The following is a 7,044-nucleotide window of genomic DNA, read 5'->3' as shown; positions in this document are numbered from 1 at the left end:
AACCAACCGCAGTACGGAGACTGGGTCACAGAGCGTGAGACAACTCAAGAAGTTATAATTAGGATGGTTTGGATCAACGACAGTTATTATGCAGAAGGAGAATCATCAAATAGCAATTTGGACAGCTGGAGATATGCTCCAATCATCTTTCAGCCAATTCATAATTGGGCGTTGTCCGTTCAGCCAGTGATCATTTTAGCAGAGATAGCCAATAAGTTTGTCAATTGTATCTACACAGATACGGGAAGTGAAGCTGACATCATTTACTGGCATTGCTTGAAGACTTTTTCAAGGCATGTGCAGGACAGAGCTAGGCAAACGAGATTGAAAGTTTCTGTATTAACGGGAGCACCGGTAAATGCCATGGGGCAGATTCGTTTGGAAGTTGTTATGGGCACATTCCCATTGTTAAGAACAGAAACAATTGATTTCACAATCATAGATGGAAATTCTCGGTTTAACGTCCTTTTTGGAAGGACAGCGTTGGCTAAATTCGGAGCAATAACATAGACAGCTCATGCAGAGATCAGGTTCCCAACTCCTAACGGAGTAGCCGCCATACATTCACAGTATGTGGCACCGGCTAGGGAGAGATCCACATTTGTGAACTTACCAAAAGGCAACGTAAACTGGAGAAAGCATGATCGGTTGTTTAGTGATGATGAAGTTCAGGAGTTTTTCATTCCATAATCAAGTGTGTAGGCCGGATAGCGTTGGGCGCTCGGCGTATGAAGAACAAATCTCAGCATGTTATCAAGAACAAAAGTTTACTATCAAGAGCAGTTTTTTAGCATTTTTATGAAGACATTGCCTTTTACAATCATTGTATTCATGCCAAGATACACATGTTTGGCATTTGAAGAACATATTTTCGCATTATATGAAGAGCAACGTTTATCAATTTACTGTGAACCATTGTGGTTATTTTACAGTGCATATGTTAGCAATTGCATACATTAAACATTCATGGCGTACTAATTAGGCTTGATCCACCTAAATTCGTCATCAATCGTTTATGTACTGCACAGTACCGAACAATAAATTTTATATTTTTCTTAAACAAAGTGCTGCCCGTGACAAATGTAAAACATTACATTTATAACCTGCCCACGGAAGGAGTGTATTTTTAAAATACCTCCGATGGCGGAAGCTTTTGTGCCGGCCAGTAAAGGCACAAGGGATTGGCTAGAAAACGTTTAAGTTTTACTAGAACGCACCGAGGCATGATACAAAACTCAGATACTTGTCATGACAAACATTATAAAAAACTTACTTCACAGAACGAAGTTCTATATTTTATGTATGCAGGCAAATAATTAACAATTCTTCCTCATATACTTTATGACGGAAGGCGTAAGACGGAGAGTTTATTGATTTGTAATCATTCTTCTAAAACACTTTCTATTCTTCCTCATATACTTTATGACGGAAAACGTTAAACATAATTTAGACATCATGTTAATTTAGCAAAACTTAATACTATAGGGCGTCTACATATGAATTACCTTATACACTTTTCAAAATGATTTGCTCAATTATACACTGTACAATTGTGTATAGAAATTTTATGCTCAGGTGCATAATCGATTGGTTTTAAAGTGTTAAGCATTAAAATATTTGCAACAAGCATGTAAACACACATAGTCATCACAATAAAGTCAGTATATATATATATATAATGTCAAAATCAGATGGAAAATTATTACAAAACATTGTTTGATATTTTTACAAAGATCAATCAAACTGCACGCTAAGCACATCTTGAGCAGATGAATCTTCTTTGCTGCATACTTCGTCAAAAACGTTTATCTTCAAATTTATCAATTGGTTCTTGGCCTCATCAACTTTTTCTTGAGTACCAGGGGGCATAAGTTTGGCAATAGCAGCAGAAGGGGTTTGGTTGGGAACAAGGCGTTTGAACAGCTTGCCGGTCACATCAGCAATAGCATGGGCGCAGGCAGCATCAACATAATCATTGTAGGGATTCCCTACAAGATTGGATCCAAGCACCTTAGCTATCAGACCTGGTACACCCTTCTTAAGCTCAGCAAAATTGCCCTCGCCTTTCTCCGCCCTCTGGAGAAGCTCAGCAGACTTTTCTCTCTCTGCATTCAGCTGTTTCTCCAGCTCACCAACTTTCACCTGTTCCTCTTCCAATCTCTTCTTCTCAGCATCCCTTTCCCCTTGCAGAATAGCAGCAACATCTTGAGCACTTTTTAGCTCAACTTCTTTAGCCTTTATTATTTTCTGTGCATCACTTAAGGCACGCTCAGCATCAGCAGCTCTTTTGCGAGCATTTGCACCTTCAGTTATGTCCTTACGGGTTAAAGCAAGAATAGACTCTTGATGCTCCTGCAGTTGCAGCACAGAGTCCAGGTGGTTGGTTAGCAGTACATGAGCTGCCATAGTTGATTCCCTGAGTTGCTCAGAACGGAGAGCAGTGAATTGGGGTTTCAGCTCAGGAATAACACAACCCTGTACAACACAAAATTTTTTGAGTAAATTCAGGCAACTCACATCAATAACTTACAAGCATATACATGTAGATGGTCTTATCATTCATACCTGAAGAAGAGTTGCAAATTCTTTATCCTTAGTGGCAGGGTTTGCAATAATGGCCTGCAAAGCCCTCACATGAGCAGGAAGAGTTGGCTCTTGAACATTGGAGGAGGTGACAGCAGGGTTAGTGATATTATGAAGAGGAGAATCATAAGCAGAGTTGCCTTCCGGCCTATATTCATGAAATTCAGATTCATAGAAGGGAGTAAAGTTTGGGTCAGGCATTTTCAGGCCCTTCTCTCCTTCACTTTCAAGATTCCCCTCCGGCCTCCGGTCACCGCCCTCCGTAGCCTTCCCTTGGCTATCATCCGACTCTGCTAAAATTACTAACAAAAACAAATTAGCATTATGAACAAACATAACAGTTATAAGCAAAAACATGTGCATTTTTAAGAAAGAGCAAAATGAACATACTTCTCCTACGTTTCTGCTTATTACCCTCCTCTGTACTCTTCGCCCTTTTAGAGCCTATGCCCTTCTTTCTTGTCTTTTGGGTTGGAGGAGGAGTAGGGTTAGTTTCACCCGTGATGTCAACTGATGCCGATGTTTGCTGATCGGCGGTGGTGGTATCATCCGTTGTCCGCTCAGTGTCTGTATGTTCAGACCCGGATTTGCTGTCTGAGCTGCTCACAGCAATTTCTTTCCCCTTTTCGGCATCAGCAGCAGCTTTAGTTTCAGCTACAATTCTCTCTGCCTCTAGCTCTTCAGCAGTTTTGTCACGAGCAGTGACCTCTACATCATCATCAAGATCAGCGGATAAAAGAGCATAGCGAACCTGCATCACGGAGTTGCCTGCAAAAGTTACACATGAATAGCAATATAAGTACACATGACAAATAGTAGACACAAATCTATATATATATATATATATATATATATATATATATATATATATATATATATATATATAATAGGATGATCATATCACATCCTACCCTGTTTTTTCCGACGAAGTACTGGCACAGAAATGCTCGGCCATTCTTGGCTCACTTTGCACAGCACAAGAATTCCCTCATACCTTTCGTATGATCTGGGTGGAAGACGGAGTCCTTTCAAACTATTTACTATCTGCTGTTCTGCGGGATAAATCTTAACACCCTTTCCTATGCCAGCATCAATAGCACCCCACTCCCGGACAACGGAGTATTCCTCTGGAATAACAGTTTCATCAACAAAGAAAAATGGACTTTTCCAGTCCTTCAAGTTTGAAACTCTATTTAGACCAACAAAATGATTATTTTTCTTACTATCAATAGTAAGCCAGCAATCGCTAATTGTGCGGATTCTAAATAAAGAGATAAAAACATTAATGCGAGGCTTTATATTAATAGCATTGCAATACATTTCAAAAAGTATGATTTTTTGAAGGCCATGGGGATGCATCTGACTAAGACAGGCACCATAATATCTAAGAAGGCGAAGAAGAAAGTTAGTAAGGGGAACACGGAGGTTGCCGTGGGTAATTTGTAAAGCGTATAAAGTAATTTTCCCCTCAGGAGGGTTGTCAGCAGTTTGTCCGATAGTGGGAAGAACAGGGTTGTATTGATTGAGATGGCGAAAGGCAATCTTTAAGCCATCTAAATATTCACTGGTTAATGATGAAGCCATCGTGCTAACTTCTGGAATGTTAGCGGTAGTTGATGAAGAAGGCTTGGCGTGCTCTTGGCCAGTACTCCATGAAGAAGCCATGATAATACAGTAAAAGATATCAACAAGAAGAAAATAGCAGTAAGATGAAGTGTACTGACCTTGGAAGACGGTAAACCTTAAAAAGTTGAATATTGAAGAAGGCGATGAAGATTTGGGGGAGAAATATGTTTTTTAGATCTTAGCAAAAGTAAAAAAGTGATGGTAACAGGGTTATGACGGTTTTTATAGGATTTCATCGATGCAATTTTTATGGCCACGATTAAGACACGTGTATGGGTGAGTTTAAACGAAGGGTACGAAATAGCACTTTTTACAGCTGGAGGCGCGTGGACGATCTCAGCCGTAAAAAATTAATCATAACAGCGTCAGTAAAACTCGTCTGCATTTAATGCCTAAAATGTTTTCCCCGATGCAAGTGGGCAATGAACAGGCTGGTTTGGCATGCGTTTTTCAAAAGTTTAACGACTTAATCATTCTTCAAATGCTTAAGTCATTAAACTGGGGGGACTTAATGGTGTATCCTATCGTATACACACATAAAAGGTATAATGGTTGCATAAAAGTAGCATCAAGATGGCTGGAAACAACAGTTCTGTAGAGTTATCCGTCCAGCGTTCTCCTCTGTACAGGCTGCTCCGTCATGCGTAAGCCGTGAAGGCCGCCTAGCGCGTAAGCCCTGGTCGGAGAACGCCACCTTCAGCATAAATTTCGGATCACGAATAACAGAACGTATCATCATTTGACACGTGTCCCCGAGCAATCTGGTGGATCTGAAACTATAAATAGACCCCTTGGGTCGTCATTTTACAGGATTCAGATATTCTGACAACTTTGAGAGCTGAGACTTCATTTCTCTTTCTCTCTCTACTTTCTCTCACTAGAAGTCATCCGGCTAGCACTCTTACGCTCTACGGATGACAGATTGATTAAGCCACCCCACAAGTTTCTACACTTGTGAACCGGGTCTGCAGGGATTATTTCCCGAGGGTAAAAATCAATCGGCAACACTCCGCCCTCCTAAAGCTAGATTACTTCTAGTATCTTGTTGGCACACTAAGCCTTACCTCATAAGGAAATACATATGACGTCATTTGAACAACCGAACAATGAAAACTCATGATACTGTATTTTGTAGTAAAAATACATATGACGTCATTTGAACAACCGAACAATGCAGGGTTGGCCTCGGATTCACGAACCTCTATCATTTGTGTACTTATTAATATACATAATTGTAATCGAATAAGTTTATATATATATATATATATATATATATATATATATATATATATATATATATATATATATATATATATATATATATATCTAATTTTATTTGTTATATCCTTTTATATATCTTGTAGTTATTTAGGATTTATTCTTCTAAATTTCATTAAAAACATATTCTTTATTTATATAAATCATAGCTTAACTTATATGTTATATATATTTATTTTATATTTATATCATTACAATAATTAATAACTATACTTTTAGTTATCTTGATACCTATATATATATTTATATACACATGTGTTTAGTATTATATTTAAAAATCGATATTGTATAAGTATTTTAAATGTTAGCCTATTTGATATATAGTTATATGGAATATTATCTTAATTATAGTGATTGTAAAAAATATCTTTTATGAAACTAATATTTATTTGTTAAAATGATAGTTTTTATAATAATAATAAGTTATTAATAATAATAATAATAATAATAATAATAATAATAATAATAATAATAATAATAATAATAACTTTATTAATAATGATAATACTAATAATAATAATAATGATATTGTTGATAATGATACTTATGTTAATGATAATATTACTAAAAAGTGATACTAATACTAGTATTAGTGAAAATAATAATAAGTTGTGTTATTTTCGTAGTAACAATAATAATAATAATAATCATATTCGTAATATTAATAAAAATCATACTTTATATTAATAATAATAATAATACTTTTAATTCATAACAATATTACATAACAATAACTAAAATTATAATACTAGTGATCATATCATCAATTTTAACCTAATCATAATTTATAATAACAATATCAATAACAACAACAACAATAATAATAATAATAATAATAATAATAATAATAATAATAATAATAATAATAATAATAATAATAATAATAATAATAATAATAATGAAATTGAAAATTTAAAAGTGTATACCCTCTTTTAAAGCTTTTCCAAAAATATTTGCCCATGACGGGACTCGAACCCGCGACCTCTCGCATGCCCGACACACAATCAAACCACTCGGCTGTACATGTTTATCTGATTTAAAAATGATCCAAATATATAAAAGAACCTGTATAACTCCTGTCTCCTTTATCGTGTTCTTCATCTTTCCACGACCAGGAATTCAATCAAACTCGAAACACTTAAATTCCTAGTTTGGTTTATGACTTGAATTAAGACAGAAATATTCGTTTGTTGCTGAACTGATTAAGCAAAACACATAATTTAAATCAAACAGACTGCACAGCAGTCGTGAACACGAAAGAAGAAAATAAATATGGTTTTTGAGTTCAAGATCATTTTAGACAAACATTATAAAATGAAATAGGTTTCAATTCATTCGTTGAAACTACTGGAATCATGAATTCAACTTAATGCTTCACAGAAAATTCGAATTTGAGTGATGAACACAGATTTGACTTTTTGTACCTAAGTTTTGACTCAAAAATTCCAATTCGATACATCAAATTGAGACCTGAAACTTCTCAAAAAGTTCGGACATATGATTCCTAACTTAACTGCTATAATTGAAGGATTTTCTTGTGCCCGAGAGACATAATAA

The sequence above is a fragment of the Rutidosis leptorrhynchoides genome, chromosome 5, assembly GCF_046630445.1.
Source record: "Rutidosis leptorrhynchoides isolate AG116_Rl617_1_P2 chromosome 5, CSIRO_AGI_Rlap_v1, whole genome shotgun sequence".
Classification (NCBI taxonomy): Eukaryota; Viridiplantae; Streptophyta; class Magnoliopsida; order Asterales; family Asteraceae; genus Rutidosis; species Rutidosis leptorrhynchoides.
This window is presented reverse-complemented; position numbering follows the sequence as displayed.